The 23,117-nt window shown below is 44.3% G+C and overlaps 1 protein-coding gene and 1 long non-coding RNA gene across 9 annotated transcripts in view; one reads left to right on the forward strand and one right to left on the reverse strand.

Annotated features, from left to right (window-relative positions):
- GLIS3 (GLIS family zinc finger 3) overlaps positions 1-23,117 on the forward strand; it is a 547,835-nt gene that overhangs the window by 189,729 nt on the left and 334,989 nt on the right. The window lies entirely within an intron of this gene.
- LOC123381591 overlaps positions 12,047-23,117 on the reverse strand; it is a 28,843-nt gene continuing 17,772 nt past the window's right edge. The window contains exon 3 of the long non-coding RNA XR_006588799.1: positions 12,047-13,466. This is a non-coding gene — a long non-coding RNA (uncharacterized LOC123381591). The remainder of the gene's footprint in view (positions 13,467-23,117) is intronic.

Below are 23,117 nucleotides of genomic sequence, written 5' to 3' on the forward strand. Positions count from 1 at the left end.
CATAAATGTTTATTATTAGAACTTCTGGGCTCGTCAGAAAAGATTATGTCCATTTTTTTCACTTACATATAAATGATACACATTTTAGAGGCCAAAAAGATAAAACCCTAGCCACTCACTTTAACCTTCTGGAGAAAAATTCCATTTTATCTTTTCTTGACTTTTTCTCTTGCTTTTAGAATTTTGTTTCTCCTTTTTCCTCCATTTTCTCCTCATTTTTTCTCTGATTCATCAGTATTTTTCTTGTGGTATTTAATTTCCTTGTAACTTGGCTAAGAGATCACCAGTGTGATCAGTGAGCTAGATGAGACAACTAGCTTCAGGACACTTTGATTTATTCATTGACTTGTTTATTAAATCTTTCCTCTCCGACACACTATTATTAAAACACTTTCTAAATAGAAGGCAGAAGGCCATATTCTGTATCAGAGAAAGCAGCGTGGACAAAGGGGAGTTAGTAGGCATGAAAGGAAGCTTGAAGAACAAAAACGAGGCTTGGTGTTCAGAAACCATGAAGACCTAAGTCTTGGTAATAGGATATATTCACTGTAAAAAAAAAAAAAAAATCTTAATGTTATAGAACATTTTAACGTAGACAAGAAGGATTCCTCTTAAACTCCCCCATGAACATGAGATATTTATGTCCAGATTTTTTCATGTATATGTGAACACATGATTCTTGCCAAATTGGGATCCTATCTTATTTCATCAAGGCTAATGTTCTCAAATGAAGGTGCACCATTGTTTTGTGTATGGCTAAAAAAAAAAAAAAACTTTGCCAATTTAACTTTGACACACTGCCAGATATGTGGGTTGATTACCCTTCCATGTTCATCCTTTACTCTTCTCCACCTGCTCCCTGCCCTGGAAGGCTGGTCTATATGGACTGTGTCCATGGCCCTTGTTCTCTGTCTTCCAGTAGGGTGTGGCCGGTGGAGAACCCTTGCTGGAGATCAGAGGAGAGGAGAGGAGAGGAGAGGAGAGGAGAGGAGAGGAGTGAGGAAGCAGGATTTATTCATTTAGCTCTCTCCCAGGGAACCTCGTGCTGAATGTGCTCCTTGATAGAAGGGGGCTTTTTCCTCAGGATGGCAAACTCTTTTTTAAAATGTCCTTCTTCTCCTTCTCTCTCTGCCCCTCCCCCCTTCATGCTCTGTCTCTCTCTGTCTCAAAAATAAATAAACGTTAAAAAAAAATTAAAAAAAAAAAGGGGGGCGCCTGGGTGGCGCAGTCGGTTAAGCGTCCGACTTCAGCTCAGGTCACGATCTTGCGGTCCGTGAGTTCGAGCCCCGCGTCAGGCTCTGGGCTGATGGCTCAGAGCCTGGAGCCTGCTTCCCATTCTGTGTCTCCTTCTCTCTCTGCCCCTCCCCCCTTCATGCTCTGTCTCTCTCTGTCTCAAAAATAAATAAACGTTACAAAAAAATTAAAAAAAAAAATAAAATGTCCTTCTTATGCTGATTCAAAGGGGCACATGCACCCCAGTGTTTATAGCAGCGCTATCAACAATAGCCAAAGTATGGAAAGAGCCCACATATCTGTTGACTGACGAATGGATGAAGAAAATGTGGCATACATACACCGTGGAACATTACTCAGTGGTCAAAAAGAATGAAATCTTGCCATTTGCAGCACTGTGGATGGAACTCAAATGCATTAAGCTAAGTGAAATAAGTCTGTCACAGAGACACAAATACCATATGATTTCACTCATGCGTGGAATTTAAGAAACAAAATAGATGAACACAGAGGAAGAGAAGGAAAAAATGAGATAAAAACAGAGAGGGAGGCAAACCATGAGACTCTTAAATACAGAGAACAAACAGGGTTGCTGGCGGGGTGTTGGGGGGGATGGCTAAATGGGTGACGGGCACTTGTTGGGATGCACCCTGTGTGTTATATGTAAATGATGAATCACTGAGTTCTGCTCCTGAAATCATTGTTACGCTATATGTTAACTAACTTGGATTTAAATAGAAATAAAAAATAAATAAAATAAAAATGTATTTTTAAATTCCAGTGTAATTAACATACAGTGTAATATTTTATTTTTTTTAACATTTGTTTATTACTGAGAGACAGAGACAGAGCATGAACATGGGAGGGGCAGAGAGAGAGGGAGACACAGAATTGGAAGCAGGCTCCAGGCTCTGAAACTGTCAGCACAGAGCCTGACACGGGGCTTGAACTCACAAACCGCGAGATCGTGACCTGAGCCGAAGTCGGACGCTTAACTGGCTGAGCCACCCAGGCGCCCCAACGTACAGTGTAATATTAGTGTCAGGTGTACAATATAGGGATGCAACAATCCTATACATTATTTAGTACTTGTCACTGTCATTGTACTCTTAATCCCATCCGCCTACTTCACTCATCCACCCCCCACCACCTCCCCTCTGATAAACACCAGTTCTCTATAGTTAAGCGTCTGTTTTTTGTTGGTCTCTGTATTATACTCTTCGGATGCATTCATGTTGTTGCAAATGGCAAGATTTCATTCTTTTTGATGGCTCAGTAATATTCTATTATACATATACAGATACACATACACATACATATACATATACGTAGTGCATCATCTTTATCCATTCATCCATTGAGGGACACTGGGCGGCTTCCATAGTTTGTCTATTGTAAATAATGCTGTAATAAACCTAAGGGTGAATATATCTTTTCAAATTAGTGTTTTCATACTTTTTGGGTAAATACCCAGTAGTGGAATTCCTGGATCGTATGTTAATTCCGTTTTAAATTTTTTGAGGAATACCCATGCTGTTTTCCACAGGGGCTGCACCAGTTTGCATTCGAGGTGGCAAACTCTTACCTACGTGACTATTGCCTTCCTGGCCTCCATCTTTGGTTCTGTTTTTACCTTTACATTCAATTTCCTTATTAAACCTTCCTCAGATTATCCTAGCTTGAGTGTGCCATCTTTTTCCTTTTGGGACCTTGATAGATAAATGATTCATTGTAAGATGCATCCTAATTTGTGAGACAAAGCTCTTGGAATTGTTGGAGTTTTACAACGTTTCCCCCCTCATCTTAATGTCTGTGTCCGTATGTTAGCACAAAGACTTGCATGCAAATGTTCACACCACGTTTGATAGCTGAAAGTAGAAAGAACCCAGATTTTCATCAGCTGGAGAATGAATGCAAGCGTGGTGCACCCATATAATGGAATAGTATTCAACAATAAAAAGGAATGAATTTTGAAACATGATTTATCGAAGATAAACTTGAAAAAATTACACTAAGTGTGAGAAGCCGGGCACAGAAGACCACACAGTGTCATTCCAATTGTATGAAACGTTCAAAAAGTCAAATCGGTGTTGGGGCGCCTGGGTGGCGCAGTCGGTTAAGCGTCCGACTTCAGCCAGGTCACGATCTCGCGGTCCGGGAGTTCGAGCCCCACGTCAGGCTCTGGGCTGATGGCTCAGAGCCTGGAGCCTGTTTCCGATTCTGTGTCTCCCTCTCTCTCTGCCCCTCGCCTGTTCATGCTCTGTCTCTCTCTCTGTCCCAAAAATAAATAAACGTTGAAAAAAAAATTAAAAAAAAAAGTCAAATCGGTGTAGACAGAAAGTTGCCTAGGGTCGGGGATAGGAACAGGGATTAACTGTATGGCACCATGGATACTACTGAGGTGATGGTGATGTTCTAATTCTGTGCTCTGGCGATTGCTTCAGAACCTGGCAAATTTACCAAAACTCCTTGAGTTGTACATGCAAAACGGGTGAATTTTATGGTATATGTATTCAGTGGATGCTGGGGGTTACTTCAACCATGAGTGTCCAGAGTTCGTTGCACGAAAGCAACACCTGCCATACAGCTCAGCAATTCTGCAAGGAACCCCCATTTCTACACCCAGATGTTTCCATGCCACTCACTGTTGGTTTGATGGATTTCCTGAGCAAAGTACTCCATGTCTTTTTCATTAACTTAATTTAGCTTCATTTACATGGTCTAGCATGCTACCCGAGGAAGCAACAGCTTAAAAATCTGTGAATTTTCATGTGAGGCCTGGCTCCTTTATTCCAATCTTTGTGGCTTTATAAAAGTCCCCCTATCAGTTTCCACCTCAGTTTCTCCCTTTGTAAGATAATGATTAGATTTGTTTCAAAGGTCTCTTTCAGGTCCATCTTCTTCTTATGTTAATTTACCTTAATTTTTTTTTTAAAGTAATACTTCCCAAACCACTTCCAACTGGGCTAGCTTTACATGCCAACTGATTAGGAAGTTCCTTCTATTTGTTTCTACCTTGTCGGGACCCTGACATTTTCTTTGGATCATATATAGGTTAGTTTTTTGTTTGTTTGTTTGTTTGTTTGTTTTTTGACATGTCTGGCTTTCTATTAGCCTTACAAGTCCTTGGGGGCAGGAAACTGGAAATGATTCTTCTAAAGCACTGCCACTGCCCAGCCTAGTGGGTACCTCACTTAAACTACTTAAACTACTCCAATCGCAGTTCAAATTCGTATAACACATTTCAGTACCTGTATTTTTATTGCCATAGGAAACCAATGGGGAAAATGAAAAGTTGACCTTCTGGTTATAAAATAAGCCCTGGGGGGGAAAAAATTAACGCAGGCCATTTATACTAAAAACACCAATTAATAGGAAATAATATTTATATATAATTAGCCATACTTCCAAATCAAAGTAGAAGTATCAAAGTGAAAGTAGAAGTTATCAAGCCAACTCTTGATTATCCTTAGCAATGTGGGAGGGGCTGAGGTTAGCACACTTGTCGATGAATATTATCTAATCTAAATCTAATCTCGATTTAACAATGTAAGGGACTCCTTACATTCTTATGTGTAGATACAGGATTGCACAAGGAACTTGTTCAGAAGAAAACTAGATAGGGGCCACTGGATGGCTTAGCTGGTTAAGCATCCGACTTCCGCTCAGGTCATGATCTCACAGTTCATGAGCTCAAGCCCTGCATCAGGCTCTGTGCTGACAGCTCGGAGCCTGGACCCTGCTTCAGATTCTGTGTCTCCCTCTTTCTCTGCCCCCTCCACCACTCACACTCTGTCTCTCTCTCTTAAAAATAAATACACATAAGAAGGAGAAAACTGGGTAAAAAGTTTATTTCATCCATAGAATGAAGCACCATGCAGCAGTTGAACAGAATCAGAAATGTAATAATATAATCTAATTTTTCTTAGCAACTATAGTAGAATGCCCCGACCCCCAAGAGAGAACCGTTCTGCAGTAAGCATGATCTATAATGTGTTTGCCTGAGACAGTGAGGGAAAGCAAAGAAGGGAGGCATGCAGATGGAGGTGAGGGGAAGGCAGGGAGAAAGGGAAGGGCAGAGCACCCCAGGTTGGCACAGCGTGGGGGGGGCAGTTTTTCATGGATGGGGAACCCCTGTTTGGAGGAAAGGCCTAGAATGACTTGGGATAGCAGACCTCTCTGCTTGGATACTAACTCTCCCCTGTGGAATCTCTGATAGGGTTTATAGCACTTTCAGTGCTTTTATGCAAGTAGGTTATTTGGGGGTGGGGCAGGGAATGTGGAAAGGGGCTGAGGCTGTGCACTCGTATTGCATGGCAGGAAAACAAAATTATACACGAAAGCATTAAACATACGGGTTACAGTTATAGCCATAGCTACTGACTTGAAAAGAATACCCAACATGTACTTTTAAAAAACGACTTTATTGAAGTATAAGGTCACGCGGACTGGAATAAAGGAGCCAGGACTCACGTGAAAATCCATAGATTTTTAAGACTGTTGCTTCCTTCGGTAGCATGCTAGACCATGTAAATGAAGCTAAATTAAGTTAATGAAAAAGACATGGAGTACTTTGCTCAGGAAATCCATCAAACCAACAGTGAGTGGCATGGAAACATCTGGGTGTAGAAATGGGGGTTCCTTGCAGAATTGCTGAGTTGTATGGCTAGTATTCCTTTAACAGAACCCTGGACACTCATGGTTGATGTAACCCCCAGCATCCACTGATACGTCTTTAAAAGTTCTGTGTTGAATTTAAATTTTTGGCCTAAGACATCTACCACCTGGTTTCAGCTTTGTTTCTTAGGAGTAACACAGAAGTCACGTACAATTCTTACATTATGGCACTGCCTTAACAATCAAAAGACAGTCAGCTGTCTCCCCCAGACTCTCCAGGCCAAATAGCACCCTGGTAGATGCCTTCCTGGCCTGACCCCTCTCCGTCTCAGCCACCCATGCCCATCCTTCAAGGCATCACAGTGGGATAGATTGGGTGCCATTTGCTAACTTGTGTGTGGCTTTTGGTGAGTTGCATTCACCTGTGCTCTTTGGTGGGGAGAAGCAGATGTGATGACAGATACAGAGCACTTTAGAACAATGCTGTTATACACAGTAGGTGTTCAATAAATGGTAGCAATTGTCGTCACTATTTCATTAGTGGTGGCTAGCTTCCAAGAGGGCCCTCGAGGGCTTATACCTTATGTAGTCAGTCCCCTTCCATCTTGAATTGGGGCTGGCCTGTGTGACCAATACAGTATTGTGGACGGTGTGTGACTTTTGAAGTTAGGTCATTAAAAAAGATGACGAAGCTTCTGTCTTGGTCTTTTGAATCACTTACCCTGGAGCAGGGCACCATGTTGTGAGAACGCTCAAGCAGCCATGTTGGAGAATCTCATGCGGGAACCTGTGACCTCTTGCTAACCACCACTGCTAGTTTGTCAGCCGTGTCAGTGAGTTACCTCAGAAGCAGGTCCAGTTCAGACGACTTTTTCCAATGACCGTAGGTCTCTGCGGCCTCATGAGAGACCCTGAGACAGAACTGCCTCGCTGGGCCTCTCCCAAATTCCTGCCACAGGAAGTATGATGAATAAACGAATATGGGTTGCTGTTGTAAGCCATCAAGCTTTAGAGTAATTTGTTATGTGGGAATAGATAACTAATCCAGTCTGTCGTTCTGATTTTTTATTTCTTCACTGGGGAAACTGGGACTTACGGAGAACTATCCCCTGTAGAAGCAGAACATGAAGAGTGAGCTCTTGCAGTTTAGAGTTGGTGAACGTTCTCCTACAAATCTCTGTGACTTCTCATTACCTCTTAATTCACTTTTTAATTCATCTCTGTGCTTTGTCCTGTCACTGATGATCAAATACCCCCAAGAGTATTGAGGAGGCTCCAGTTGTATCCAGTGACCCATAGTTTATCACTGTAAATGGCCAAAATTTGGGGGAAATCGAATGTTTCTAGAAGCCAGGCATGTAAGTTTATTGTGTCGGAGGAGGCAATACCATAATGCCGTAAAGCCTGAGGGCTGTGGCAGATAGTACCTGCTGTATCTCAAGGGAATCACATTCTAAAAGAGAGAGAGAGGGGCGCCTGGGTGGCTCAAGTGGTTGGGCTTCCAACTTCAGCTCAGGTCATGATCTCACAGCTTGTGAGTTCTTGCCCCGCGTCGGGCTCTGTGCTGACAGCTCAGGGCCTGGAGTCTGCTTCGGATTCTGGGTCTCCCTCTTTCTCTCTACCCCTCTCCCACTCATGCTCTGTCTCTCTCTCTTCTCAAAAATAAATAAAAACATTTAAAAAAATTTAAAAAAAAGGTATTGAGAGAGAGAGGGAGGGAGGGAGAGAAGAAAGAAAGAAAGGAAGAAAGAAAGAAAGAAAGAAAAGAAAAGAAAAGAAAAGAAAAGAAAAGAAAAGATTTAGTACTCAATACGAAGTGCTCAGATGGCACCGATTCAATAACTGACCAAAATGGACAACCATGTTAACAAACCCCAGTCCTTACTAGAACCTTTTTATTCCCTTCCTGTCTTCCCATTGGCACATCATAGCTCACCATACCTACCCTTCAAAGTGGATTCATTTGTGGGTATTGTTGATACATTCCTGTATATACATATATATGACGGAAGGATATTTGGGTGCTGGTTAGGCAGAAAGGACGAATGCCCATTACAGTATTTACTGGCACAGCGTGGCTCTAGTGGTCCACATGCCATGGAGCACAGTCATGCTCGGGTCCCTGGCTGTTGTCTGGATTCAGAGCGACTGAGAGGAGCCGGCGGAGGATCCGGATGGCTGGAGGGAGCCTGGGGATGGTGACTGTGGGCCTTGTGGACCAAGGAGGACCAGAGGAAAAACAGGTGTCTGCACGGCATGAGTGCTGTCCATGGTCAGCCCCAATGTCCAGGAGCGAGGTGGAGCCCGAACAGTACCCACAGATGCTTAGGGGAGCATCTTTGAATGATGCCTGTAGAGAGGAGCTGTGAGCCCTTCTCATTACCATCAGGCGAAAGCAGCCCCAGGATGGCTCATGGCCAGGCATCTACTCATCTTCCAGAAAGACTGCCACCCTCCTGTACCTATGACTGTACTTGCTCATCTGTGGGGTGGAGACGCTGCTTCAGCATCCGAGGGCACCTGTAAGCCCCCTTGTTCCTCCCTCAAGAACAGAGAGTGGCATTCTGGACAGCCAGGGAGAAGGTGGCACTCATGGAGCGGAGGAGATGCCACCCACCCAGCACCTGTACTCGGGTCCATCTGAACAAATCAGTTTGAGGTTTTATTCACTGGCTTCCGCTACCCCACCACCCTAGCGCCTTGCATATAAGACGGGAGGAACGTATGGCTGTTGTTTTTAAATCTGCTGGTGTGCCTTAGAGAAGGGGGAGTGGGAAAAAGTTACACGAATGGCGTCTTTTCTCTGGTGGGCGGGAAGGGCAGATTTCCTTAATGAAAATCAGAAAGAAAAGGTTTCTAAGGAAAAAAAAAAAAGATTTCTGATGATAGGCCTGACATTTGTTGAGTGCTAGCTGTGTGTAATACTGGGGAGGATGTAGCAAAGAGTGTTTCATTTGATCACAAAATAACCCTCAAAACTTACGGAAGGGTTTCCTCATTATTGGTGAGGGAGCTGAGGCCTAGAGCAGCTGAACACCCCAAGCCTACCCGCCGAACTAGGGTGAGGAGGGGAAGCCTTGGTTTTTCCCTGTGACTCTGATCTGAGGCCAAGCCAGGAGGATGCACTGGATGGTGTGGGGTTATTGCTGACCTAGGACTGAAGTAGCTTTGGGGATCTTGCTGGGAGGGGGCTCTACCCCTTAAGTCTTTGCCCTTAATTCTCCCCAGTCCACCCCCTCTCCTTATGCCTGGTCCCCAGGATCCCCCATCTCGTTCCCTGTCTTAGGATTTCTGTCTCTGCTCCTCATTGGCCCCCGCAACTCGGCCTTGAACAGGTAACCGTTGGTAACTTGGAGCTGAAGTCAGGTATCTGCCCAGTGGCAAAAAGAATGTTGTTGTAGGTCCAAGAAAATGACGTGGGCTCCTGGAGAAATGTCAAGTTTGAATTTCAAGCCTGCTTTTTCACAGAAATGCTATGACATGGGTAGTCCGTTTCTGTTGCTGGAAATTAATTTTAAAAAGGGTGGTTTTTAAAAAAGCTTAGATTTCTTCCCGCTCTATGGGAGGTTGTAGCCCAGGTTAAAACCTAGAGAGACTTAATAAATAGCGTTTCCAAATAATTTGTCATCCAAACCGCGCAGTTTTGAGAGTGGAAGAGGGTGCTATTAATAATACCCCAGGACTATCCCAGATAAACAAGGATGCATAGTGACCCTGCGTAAGGGGATTTTAGGATGGAACACCTTTGAAAGCTGGGGACTCCTTATGCATATTTTATCATTTGACGACAAGCTGTCTTAAGGTAGTGTCTTAATAATTTTAGAGAAAATACATGCATGTCTCCAGGGCAAACTTCTAAACATTAGTGAAAGGAAAAGTAACTTTCTGGCTCGCTCGTTATTAATAGCCTCCATGCTTTCAAATTGCCAGTAAGTTTCTCTTGTCTGGTTCACACATTTGGATTCTGTCTTTCATACTGAACATTTGCAAACTATCCAAATATAAACATCTTTAATGAAGCAGTACGATACTGGGGCGAAACAGTGTCCAAGGTGTGAATTATGGCAACATCCATAACTCAGACTGAAGTGTGGCTCTTTGTGATCGCAGAGTGGCTGTTTGCCAAGGCGTATGACAGAACACCTTGGTAATTACAGCCCTAAATAATTCCTATATTATCTTTAAACGGCTATTTTTAAGTTGGTAGAAACTGTAAAATAAAAAAACCCAAATAGTGAAACCTCCCTCATCTGCAAGTTCTTAAGTTGATTTAAATGACTGGTGTTTATGCCAGGTAGCCTGAAAGATGTTTGTTTCTTTTCTTCGCGATCTTAAGAAACACTATTAATGGGTAATGGGTGAGGGTTGCATAACTGAAACGTGTCTTTCGTGAAAGACTTCTGATAAGTCGATACACGTCAGGAACAGTTCTGTACGCTAGACAATGATGTATCAGACCTTCTCAATCTCTTTAGAAAGTTGGGGCTCATATTTTCCTGCTTGTAATCGTAGTTAAACTGTGATTCCTCTGACGTGAATTATATGTGCTTCTGAGTTTGGAATATGTGAGGCGTGGTTAGGGCAAGCTGCAGGCCAAACCATGAAACAGGTAAAATGCAACAACACTCAGTGGTTATTTGTTTGTTTTCAACACTCTGGGCCCTGGACGCTCTAGGCCTCGCTCCGGGATTTCTGTGTATCCATCTCCCTTCTGTTTCTCAACTTGGCCTTGTCCCATCTCTTTGCCTTAGGATTCTGATCTCTGCTCAACCTAAAGGCTGTGAATAAGTGATTCTGGTTCACGTGTTCTCCTATGCCACCTTCTTTTTTTTTTTTTTTTTTACTTTGTAAAGTATCTTTTACCAAAGCGACTTAGAGTGAGTGGTTCTCTCAGGTACCGTGGCGAAGTCAGTTATGAGACAGGAATTTGGTGGGGCGGGGGCGTTTTTCTCAGCACCCCTCAGATCTCCTTGCTTGAGTGTCTACCCATCTTGCATTACGCAACTGACCGGAGTCATTCCAGTTCACTCGGAAACCAGAGCATACCTTTAAGAATAAGAAACAGGCCCGTGAAAAGATTTACTGAAATGTGGGGCTTTCGAGAAGGGACACACAGCAATTGCCAGCTTCGCTCCATAAATCACTATATTTCCCCGAAGGTGGCGATAATCAATGTGCTTTGACACTCAGCGTCATCAGGCAGAATCAGGGAGGAAATATTTCACATTGATTTGTCTCATCCAGGGCCCAAGCTGCGATGGGAGTTAGCGAATTCTGAAGAATGGCTGATACATCTGCTGGAAACATTCAGGGTTTGGAATGCTCCTGTCTTTGGGTCCCATAGCTTATTCGGTATTGTGTTTTTGTTTTTTTTTTTCCCCCTCTCTTTTTTTCCTCTGTACCAACCGCACTTTGAGAGAGAGAAAGATAAAGGAAAAAAACAAACAAAAAAACCACTTCAGAACTGATCACAGATACTTTCCATGTGACGTCTTCTTACAGTTTTTCTGGGGGGCTGGCTTCCTGAACCCACCAAGCCTTAGTGTTGTTTTCCTCTTGCATCCTGGGCATCGTTGGTTTCATAGAAGCCGAAAGAGGTCTTAGAAACCAGTGCAGTGCACTCAGTGAGGTTTTATTTTATTCTTCAGGACCCGAGGGTTCCTCCAAGGTTGTCCGGGAAGCTGTGGGGGGTTGGGGGCGTTAAGAAGGTTGATTCCCTTCCATTGGTGCCAACACCTTGGCTTTGATCTGTTTCATACATGTAGCTCTGTGTACGATTTCTGTCCGTCACGTCCACCCAAAACGGATAGCTTTGGTCTTTGTGAAGGGATCAGCTCCAAGTGTTCCAAGGACTAGGGCTGGAATATGCGTCCCGACCCTGTGCCCCTCCTGTCTTTTTTTGTATTGTTACAACTTACGAAAAGGAAATCAAGGCACAACAGTAAAGGAAAAGTTAAGCAAACTGGTAATGTCTGTATGGTGAAATACTGAAATTAAGTTTACGAATAGTTTTTTGAGAAGTGTTAAAATAACAACTTACATTAGTTCATATAAGGTATAGGCTGAATTGCTTTTAAGATATGAATAAATACAGAGAAGTCTAGAGAGAAGAGCCTACAATGCTATGATTGTCCCTGGGCAGTGAGATTTCGAGTAATTATTAATTTATTCTTTGACTTTTAAAATATCTCCCCAGTGTTCTACATTGCATGGTACTTTTTAAAGAAGGAGAATGAGTTTGTTTTTTTTCTCTTTTTAACAAGCCCACTGAGGGTGCCACCCAAATCCAGGTTCGGGGGTGTTTTCTGATACAACCCAGGCATGAAGAAAGGGCCAGAGTCTGCCCTCCACTGCGCTGTTCTAGTTCTGTGTTCACGTCCTTTGTCCTTTGTTGTTCAGCAGACTTAGGGTTGTCTGCTGGCAACAATTGTGCCCTGAGTCTTTCAAGTTAGCATCAAGGAACTCTGGTTTTATGTTAGGGAAAGTGCAGTGGCAGTGTTGGGGCTCAAAGAGGATTCATCAACATAGAGCCACTTGCTTCTAGCTCGCAAAAAGGGTTTCAGTCCTGGCTACATCATTTCCTACCTATGCAACTGTGACCAAATTTGGAAACTCTCTGAGCCTCAGTTTTTTTTTTTTTTTTCATCTGCCAAATGAGAATGATGGTACCTCCTTTATGGTGTTATTAAAACAAGAAAAGGCAGGTAATGTGCGTAACCCAATGCCTGATGTTGATGTGAAAGAAACCTTCAGTCTCTCGTTTGTTGCGGTGTTTTGTTCTTCTGGGTCTCCTCCCTTCGTTACGGGAGTTCTTTGGGGGGGAAGGCACTTGGGCTTTGAAAATGTGTGGCAGAGACCTGGGTGGATATAGCCCTAAGCCTCAGAAGGATAGTCCTAGCTGAGTGGGTCATGCTGGGCACTTGCAGGGCAACGACAGATGGCAGTTCCTGTGTGTGCAGGGGCTGTGGACCGCCATGGGTAAGAACCTGGCACATGTTTATGTGTGTATCTCAGAGGATGTATGAAAATTACAGTCATTTGTCTTCAGTAGCTGGAGGTCCAACTTGTTACCGTGTTCTTGGTGACCAGGAGGAGGTGCCCCACCCACTGAGTTCCAGAGTGTCGGAGGAGTCCCCTCCCTTCCCACACCACTTCTGTCCACCCAGTGCCCGGTGCCCTAAAACTTCCTCCCTCTCCACCCCTCTGCTTTCAAATCCACATCCTCCATGTTGGAAAGAGGGACACCATTGACAGATTTTGATGTGACTTTTCTTAGGAGGCTTGTAGCTAAGAGTATGGGGTTCTGATGGAGGAATCCCAAGGTCCAGTGAGCACGAGAGGAGTTTGGACATAGGGAGACCATCTAGAAAGGCCTTGAATTAACTTCTGAGGAGGCTTCCTGTTTGGACTCTTGGCTTTTTAAAGGAAAGAAGGAATGCTGGTCTCAGAAGCCCCAAGTGCTTAGGGAGGGCCATCGCTGTCATTGGTTGTCCTCTGGCTCTCATTCCCTCATGCCCTTGGCCGGTTCCCAGGTTATCTCACTTCTACAAGCGCCACTGGCCGTATTTGCTGTGAAGATGATGGTCAGATACGGATCCTTGCACGTCCGAGGGCTCCTGTTGGAAGAACCTAAAATTAAGTCAGGTCAGATGCCAATGTATAAATAAAATGCCAACGACTCACTAAATAATAAAAATTGGAATCAACGTTTGCTGCCTCCTAGATCATAGCCTGGGAACCTGGATGAGAGATGGGCATGCGTCTCTAGGATGAAGGAACCACAGCACGGGTTTAACCACCATTCATTTCAAAGGAACAGTTAATTTAAAAGGGAGCTTAATTCACAGTTTATAGACGTAGCATCTGTGTGTTGAGCATGTGCGTTAAAAGGAAAGTAGTGGCAGGTCTATGAAAATGCCAGTTAGATAATTTATGATAGATGTGCTAACCCAGTTTTGCACAATCCAATTCTTTCTTCTCTCTTTTGATCCTCACTGAGGTGTTGTTTTAGAACAGGATGCGTCCTTACCTTACACACTACAATTCTTGTCTTTTAAGAATTAAATATTCTAAGTTGAAAGATTTTTTTTTTTTTGCATGCCATTTTGTCATCAGAATTTCTGGAATTCATTTTTTTTTTTAATTTAAGTCAGTGAATTGAAAATTGTCTATTTGTGTATTTTCCTTGGTGTTACCAAGCAATGTATTTGAGCTGAGGTTCACGGGCTGCATTGTTTTTCTAAGTAGATGTAATACAGGAGGACTGTTTAACTTCCTGATAACAAGTTGTAATATGAAGAAATGCACACGCCATTGCTTCATACTTTGCATCTTCGTATTTACCTTCATTTCACAGGGACAAAGTCTTATTTGCTTTTACTTCTAGAGAGATGTCCCTTCTCAAATGTTTTTCGTGGTCTCACGTACTTCTGTGGAATTTCTTGCAGAAGTCCAGATATTTTGGAATATGAGGGCTAAAACTAAGAGATGTGGAGATCTACTTGTTTGGTTTTTTTTTAATTTATAGGAGGGCTTAGGTTATTTTTCTATATGAAAATGTATGTGTGTGTGTGTGTGTGTGTGTGTGTGTGTGTGTGTGTGTGTGTTAACTGGGTATTCAGACTAAGATTTCTGTCTTTTGCTAAAGGCCTAAGAACATAAATCATTTGAAATAAGTATCTTCCAGTGTTTTCCAATGATAACTTTGAATGTAGAAGTTTTCAATACCGTTTGTTGAAAATATCACCCTTCAGGAATCATTCCTTGTGTTAAAAAATATATAGCCCCTAAATATAGTAATACATTTGACTGTAATTGGAATATCGTGAACATCTGGAAGGCTTTATTTATTTGAAATGTACTCACACCCCACCTCTTTTCAAAAAGAATTTGAAGCTATTTACAAAAAGAAAAGACATACACGGCATGATTCATAAATAGGAAGAGTTAGGGACAAACTGTAGTGGGGTGAGAATACGGGTGATAGAATAGGGGGAAACAGGTTGCTTACTGAGGCGTGAGCGTAATTGCTGAGGGCATTCAGGACCTCGTGGTGCGTGAGTCCTTACTGGAACTGGAAGTTGGCCACGTAAAGGCTCTACTTGATTTTCCCATTCTGTTTTGGGTGATTTCTTGAGTGATACTGGTTTGCCACTCCCAGCACCCATCCTTTGCCAGACTCGAAGGGAAGGTAAGAATAAGCAGTGAGTTCTCGCTGATAGGTAGAAAGATTTGGATGGGAGATTAAGGGAGTAGAGTCCATGGCAGAGTGCGGTGGCCAGGAGCTGTGCTTTGTTAAATCTGCACAGTGTTAAGGAAAAATAACAGAGGTAACGTTTAGAAACGAGAGGATGGCACACGAAAATTCAGACTCTCGGCTGCCTCGGAAAGTTGAAACAACAGCCAGCTAGACGGCCTTCCGTCCTACGTGACAGCAGTCAGCCGCTGCTCCTCTCATCTGCCTGGCCGTGGACGGCATTTGTGAGACCCCTGACTCAGATGGCCTGCTTGCAGAGAGCTGGAAGTCTTTCTAACGGTGCGTCGGGGTTGGTATTGCACAGATCTAGCATGTTGGCCGGAGATTGGCATATGATGTTTGCCTTGCTAGAGACTTCCCTCACCCCTACCTGTGCACAGGACACACAAAGCCCTTGGTGCCATAACTCCTCTCAGATGATACATCCTCGTTCATTATTCATTCATTCACTCACTCCTTCATTCATCATTTATTACAAAAACTTTTATATCGCGTTTACTACCGAAACTCAGGTCCGGGTAGTGCTATCCGTTGTTGAGGTTTTAGACAGTGCCTTAGAAATATTGTACATCGGGGGGCGCCTGGGTGGCGCAGTCGGTTAAGCGTCCGACTTCAGCCAGTCACGATCTCGCGGTCCGTGAGTTCGAGCCCCGCGTCAGGTTCTGGGCTGATGGCTCAGAGCCTGGAGCCTGTTTCCGATTCTGTGTCTCCCTCTCTCTCTGCCCCTCCCCCGTTCATGCTCTGTCTCTCTCTGTCCCAAAAATAAATAAACGTTGAGAAATATTGTACATCGGGATTTGGGATGATCGGAGATGCTTAAATCAACTCTGAATTCTCACCGGAAGAAACCATGTCATTATTGACTTAGTCTGGGCACCTAATGACCTCGGTGGACTAGGTGACCCCACACTCCTGCCAGTGCCCAGCTTCCTCTTCGGGACGGAATAAGCTAAGAGTCTGCAGATACTGAGGGTTGGAGCTGAGCCATACTCCAGAAGAGAAAGCTCATCGATAGTAAGAAAGACCGATGTAAATACAAGGCTCTTCAAGTAAATAAGACAATTAGGTGGATTTATTCCAAGCCTGAATGTGATTCATTTGGGAGACACGCTTTGTTTTGTTTTGTTTTGTTTTCCCTCAGATCCTAGCACTTGGAAGCAGAGCTAAACTTCAGTTTTCGTATACCCTTAAATACCAAGTACCTAGTAGAAAGGAGATGTTTTATAAAAAAGAAATGTTCAGCAAGTCTATTAGTTGTCGGAATTAACAACGACATCATCAGCTCTTTTGGTCATTGTTACCTCCAATACAAACAAAATGTAATGATTTCTCAACCTTTGGTCGCTGGTTTCTTTTCAAATGACTTTGAAAATTTTATTCCTTGGGAGCCAGCCCTCTTCAGCCATTTAACCCTTCAGCCAGTTGACATGGGCTTGTTTGTGCTGTGTCTGGTGCTGAGTTTTACTTACACCCGTTGAAAACCTGGGAAGTCCAAACACTGGAGACCCAATTTTAAGCTTAATCTACGTTAAAAGAAAAAGAGTTCAAACCATCTTAGGCAGATTCCTTCCATATGACTGCTTTTGTCATAAAGCTTTATATCATGTGATGACTTATCAGCCCATTAAAGATCACACTGGATGATGTACACAGTTCCCCTCCCGGATAGCTAAAGATAAATTTTTTAAAGAAGTCACCCAGCAAGATTCTTTCCTTATTCCACATTTTGAAGTCTGCATCTGATTTTCAGATTAAGTGAATGTGGTTTATTCCAGCTTCCTTCCTCCCTCCCTTCCTTCCTCCATTCCTTCCTCCCTCCCTCCCTCCCTCCCTCCCTCCCTCCCTCCCTCCCTCCCTTTCCTTCTTCCTTTCTTCCTCCCTCCTTCCTTTTCCTTCCTTCCTCCCTTTCCTCCCTCCCTCCCTTTCCTTCCTGCCTCCCTCCCTCCCTCCCTCCCTCCCTCCCCCCCTTTCCTTCCTTCCTCCCTCCCCTTCCTTCCTTCCTTCCTTCCTTCCTTCCTTCCTCCCTCCCTCCCTCCCTCCCTCCCTCCCTTTCCTTCCTGCCTCCTTCCCTCCCTTTCCTTCCTTCCTTGCTTCCTTCCTTCCTCCCTCCCTTTCCTTCCTCCCTCCCTCCCTCCCTCCCTCCCCCCCTTTCCTTCCTTCCTCCCTCCCCTTCCTTCCTTCCTTCCTTCCTTCCTTCCTTCCTTCCTTCCTTCCTCCCTCCCTCCCTCCCTCCCTCCCTCCCTCCCTTTCCTTCCTGCCTCCTTCCCTCCCTTTCCTTCCTTCCTTGCTTCCTTCCTTCCTCCCTCCCTTTCCTCCCTCCCTCCCTCCCTCCCTCCCCCCCTTTCCTTCCTTCCTCCCTCCCCTTCCTTCCTTCCTTCCTTCCTTCCTTCCTTCCTTCCTCCCTCCCTCCCTCCCTCCCTCCCCCCCTTTCCTTCCTTCCTCCCTCCCCTTCCTTCCTTCCTTCCTTCCTTCCTTCCTTCCTTCCTTCCTCCCTCCCTCCCTCCCTTCCTTCCTCCCTCCCTCCCTCCCTCCCTCCCTTTCCTTCCTGCCTCCTTCCCTCCCTTTCCTTCCTTCCTTGCTTCCTTCCTTCCTCCCTCCCTTTCCTTCCTTCCTCCCTCCCTCCTTTTCCTTCCTTCCTTCCTTCCTTCCTTCCTTCCTCCCTCCCTTCCTCCCTTCCTCCCTTCCTCCCTTCCTCCCTCCCTTTCCTTCCTTCCTTCCTCCCTCCCTCCCTTTCCTTCCTTCCTTCCTCCATTCCTTCCTCCCTCCCTCCCTCCCTCCCTTTCCTTCTTCCTTTCTTTCTCCCTCCTTCCTTTTCCTTCCTTCCTCCCTTTCCTCCCTCCCTCCCTTTCCTTCCTGCCTCCCTCCCTTTCCTTCCTTCCTCCCTCCCTCCCTCCCTCCCTCCCTCCCTCCCCCCTTTCCTTCCTTCCTCCCTCCCCTTCCTTCCTTCCTTCCTTCCTTCCTTCCTTCCTTCCTCCCTCCCTCCCTCCCTCCCTCCCTTCCTCCCTTCCTCCCTCCCTTTCCTTCCTTCCTTCCTCCCTCCCTCCCTTTCCTTCCTTCCTTCCTCCATTCCTTCCTCCCTCCCTCCCTCCCTTTCCTTCCTTCCTTCCTCCATTCCTTCCTCCCTCCCTCCCTCCCTTTCCTTCTTCCTTTCTTCCTCCCTCCTTCCTTTTCCTTCCTTCCTCCCTTTCCTCCCTCCCTCCCTTTCCTTCCTGCCTCCCTCCCTTTCCTTCCTCCCTCCCTCCCTCCCTCCCTCCCCCCCTTTCCTTCCTTCCTCCCTCCCCTTCCTTCCTTCCTTCCTTCCTTCCTTCCTTCCTTCCTTCCTTCCTTCCTCCCTCCCTCCCTCCCTCCCTCCCTTTCCTTCCTGCCTCCTTCCCTCCCTTTCCTTCCTTCCTTGCTTCCTTCCTTCCTCCCTCCCTTTCCTTCCTTCCTCCCTCCCTCCTTTTCCTTCCTTCCTTCCTTCCTTCCTTCCTTCCTTCCTTCCTTCCTCCCTTTCTCCCTTCCTCCCTTCCTCCCTTCCTCCCTCCCTTTCCTTCCTTCCTTCCTCCCTCCCTTTCCTTCCTTCCTTCCTCCCTCCCTTCCTCCCTCCTTCCCTCCCTCTCTCCCTTTCCTTCCTTCCTCCCTCCCTCCTTTCCCTTCCCTTCCTTCCTTCCTTCCTTCCTACCTCCCTCCCTCTTTTCTTACTTCCTCAATAAAAATAGAAGGCTGAAGAGTTTATCGTTTCTTGTAAGGTGAAGAACAGACCATGAGAGGTTAAATTGTAATCTAATTTCTCTCTAAGCAGCTTCTATGGGATCTTTATTATGAGGCGTGGGTATAACACATTTCATTTTTGAAGGCTTAACTTAAGCTACTCCCCAGACCCTCTTTTAGTGAAAGAAAAACAACAACACAAAACTACCTTTTATCTCCATACTGTTTGGGTGAATATTGTACTTATATGTATATTGTCATGTCCGTCCTTGCAGAGCTGAATTTAATAAATATCCCTTCCATGATGGAAAGTCATAGCATTTCAGGAGTGAATGCCTGGTATGCTAAATATGACTTCCAGGTGATTCTAATAAAAGTGCATTAACCATGTACGTGGGTGGTGATAAACCTCATCCTTCGATGGAAGCTGAATCACTCTCCTATGACTCCCTTTGTGTGACCCATTTGTGCTAAGGATCCCGAGCACAGTTCTAGCCACATGATTTCTTAGTTAAGTCATTTTAATTAATCAATTCATTTTTCTTTTTTTTTTAATTTTACTTATTTTTATTTATTTTAGAGAGAGTCAGTGTGAGCAGGGGAGAGGGGCAGAGAGAGAGAGGGAGAGAGAGAATCTTAAGCAGACTCCATGCTCACTGGGGAGCCTGATAGTGGGCTTCATCCCACGACCCCTGGGACCTTGACCTGAGCCAAAATCAAGAATCAGACGCTCAACCGACTGAGCCACCTAGGCGCACGTAAGCAATTCATTTTTCTATGTCACTGTGTTCCCTTGCCTCTGTATATGCTCCCTAGTTATGAGAAGTTCATGGATGTTTTTTTACTTAGTATTTATAGTGGAAATTTTTGGAATGCCCCTGCTTATGTGAATTTAGGTAGTTGCTACGAAAACACACCCTCAGAACCTACAAACGTTGGATAGAACACAGATATCTTTCTGAAGACTTTGCAGAGTAGGGGGAGGAGTTCCACTATATGTCGTGTCCTGAGTGAGACTTGCCCACTTTGGGTTGAGAGCAACGTGTTGACTGTACCCAGTGCTTGATCTTTGGGATGTCCTACCGGGCATGTGTTTGGGGAACAAGATGGACGCGTGGTCCTGGGTGACTATCTCGGAGACTTTGATTTGCTATTCATGGCACGGTGGGCTAGAGGCTTCCTGCCAGGCCAGTAAGGTATTCCAACACCAGCTCACGGGCCTCCGTTGCGTCCTCACTTGAGGTTTTGCAAAACTGTTCCAAACAGTGCAGACCTGTTGACCAGCCCCTCTTCGTGCATCCTAGCCAGCAAACTTTCTCAGTGTTCCTGGCAGGAAGCGGCCTCAGGCCTGTTTCCACATGTCTTCGAAAGAGTGTTCCTCCCATGAAGTTTCCTCTCACCTCCCTGTCTGTTCATATCCTTACTGCATTTAAGATCCCGTTTGAACCATATCTTCTAGAAAGTTTTCCCAATTAGCTTTAACTCATCTTGAGCACTTATCCCCATTTTATCACTTCAGCCTCCTTGAAGGCAGGAATCATGTCTACAGCTCTTCCCGTTGTCTCTGTATGTTACAAGAAAATTGCTATATGTTATTAAGAGTACTTATCATGGAATCAGGACCACTTGGGGATAGCTCAGCTCCCCACCATTTTATGTGTGAGGCTACCACGTGCAAAAGAAGTTAAAGTGGCTTTCTGTGAATATTTACTAATTGCCAATTATATAGCCAGGATTTATTGTAAATTTTATTTTGATACAATTTCAGACTTTTCAGAAACATGTCAAGAGTAATGTAAAGAATTCCTTTGGATTCTGTACTCACACTTCCCAAATGTTAACTTTTCTCCATTATTCTATTTTTTTTCTGAACCATTTAGAGTAGGTTGCAGACATGGTAAGTACCATTTTACTCCTAAATTCTTTAGTGTGTAGTTCCTAAAAACAAGAAGATTCTCTATGTAACCAGTATAGTATCAAAATCAGAAAATTAGTATCAGTATACCCTATTATCTAATATGAGGACCTTGGTGATTTCACTGATTGTCCCACGGTCTGTTGTGGCAAAGGAAGATACTAGATCGCATGTGGTCCAGCTGTGAGACCAAGAGCCAGACCTTTGAGCTCATTCTTTTGTGTTTTTTCTGCGTCTCTACACTAAACAACATCTTCAGACGTCACCTCTGACAACATCATGGAGTTCACTCAAAGCCTTGGTAAACGTCTCAGGACTTTCAGGAACTTCCAGAAACGAAGCCAATAATGCTGTTACTTTATTAAACATCAGTGGATGCGAAGTAGAAATCTTGATGTCATTCTTCATGTTTCCCTTGTGTAAGCCAAGCTGTGGAAGTCTCATTTATGAGATTAAAATTCAGAGAACTGCCAGTAGACCATGTTTGACAAAAGCAGAACCTTGGCCAAGAATGAACTCAGGGTGGGAAATGCCTGAAGTGTGGAGACGAGACTCCTCATCGAAGATGGTGGTGATGATTTTTGACTCCAGGGGAAAAAATATCCGATTGCTGAGATTTAGTTTAAATAGCTCATCACTTATAAATTAAATATATTCCTACCTGGTTGCCATGATTTTCATTAACCAGACCTTCCGCTTCTATGCCAGTTAGGGAATCTATGTGGAACATAGTGATGTTTCAGTGATTAGGCCCAGCCGGGGACAAAGGCTTACGTCTCTTGCCATGGAGTTCCTTGTTTAATTTACTGTAAGACATCCTAACATGGCCTCCAGCATTAAAGAGAACATAATATAGCAGAATATTCAGCTGGAAAAAAATTTGACACTATTCAAAGGTTTGGAGGACAGTTGTAATACCCATAAAATCGGAAAATGATACATAAATCTTTTTTAAAGTAAAAATGTTGGCTTCTTTCTCAAAATGTTTCCGTTAAGACTTAATATTATGGGTATCAGAGGCTTTGTTCAGCACATAATGTTCAGAGTAATTTGGTAGACACGAACTAAAGATCCTTTAAACAACTTGCTTTTATCACAATTTAATTTTATTCCTCTATTCAGGCATAGTGACATTCATTTAGTGACTTTGTTGTGGGAACATTTCTTTGCATATAATATACAGAACTGTTCCAATGTAGTCTGTTTTGGATCATTCATTATTCATTTCTTTGGGCTTTCTCGGATGGAAAAATAGAGTCCAGTTAACAGCTTCAAGTAAAAATGTCTGAAAGACGTGACTTCTCTTACATATATATAATTAGGGGAAAAAAAGACCTTCATTTTTGGATATACTTTAGACAGTCATTTACAGCAGAGAGCTAGTCTGAAGCTTTGGCAAGTGAGAGAGGAGACAGACAGACAGACAAAGAGAGGCAGAGAGGAGAAAGACCACGATTGGTCTGACCTGCTTGCTGAGTTTTGTGTTGCAACCTTTTGCTCTCACGTAGGGAAGGAAGGGATGCATTTGAGCAGGCCAGTTATGTTATTTCTGAGGGATAGGGACGGATCTCAGGAGACCAGCGAGCACCCCCCGGGGTTGCAGTCCCTTAAGACTGTGTTCTTATCAGTGCCTTTGGGGATCGTGACCACGCTTGGCCAGTGGAGAGGAGCAACCAGACCAGGAATGGTGTCTTGAAAGAAACACTTTGAAAGCACCTAGGATTTAAAGAAGGGAATGCGTTAGCACCAAGTGCAATTCACATCAGCCAGTCTGTCTTTTAGAAAATAAGTATTTTGGGAGGTTGGAGAGAAGTATCTGAAGGGCAGGCCATGTAGCAAGAGGAACATGAATATGCCTTGGGGGTCGGATAATCCCAATTCCCAGGTCCAGTGTTGCCACTTGTATCAGCAAGGTGACCCCCTTAGGTAGACCTCTTAATCTCTCTGATCCGCACTTCATGCACCAGGAAAATCTTACACTCGTTCGGCAAGCGTCCACTGGGCGCCTACTGTATACCAGCCCTCTGTCCAGCACTGAGGATTCATGGATGAGTATGATGTTCCTCTCCTCAGCGAGCTCAGAGCATAGGAGACCCACGGCGTGGTGAGGCTTGCACGAGAACATACGTGGAATCACCTGGCAGCATTTCTGGCCCGTAGTGGGGGAGTTAATGTATTTTCTTTTCTTTTCCTAGTTGTCTTCTCAGCTTTCCATGAAAATGGGGGAAATCCAGGCTTTCCCAAGAATTTAGCAATCATAGGCATTCATTCCTCTTATGTCCCACACAAAAATCTCCTATTAGGAAATGTCATAGTTTGGAATTTGACCAGTTAGTTGCATGCTTCTACAGAATTGGTATAAGACTGACTCAGCCAACATGAGCTCCCAGAGCAGCTTTGTGTCAC

This window comes from Felis catus, chromosome D4 (genome assembly GCF_018350175.1).
Source record: "Felis catus isolate Fca126 chromosome D4, F.catus_Fca126_mat1.0, whole genome shotgun sequence".
Lineage (NCBI taxonomy): Eukaryota > Metazoa > Chordata > Mammalia > Carnivora > Felidae > Felis > Felis catus.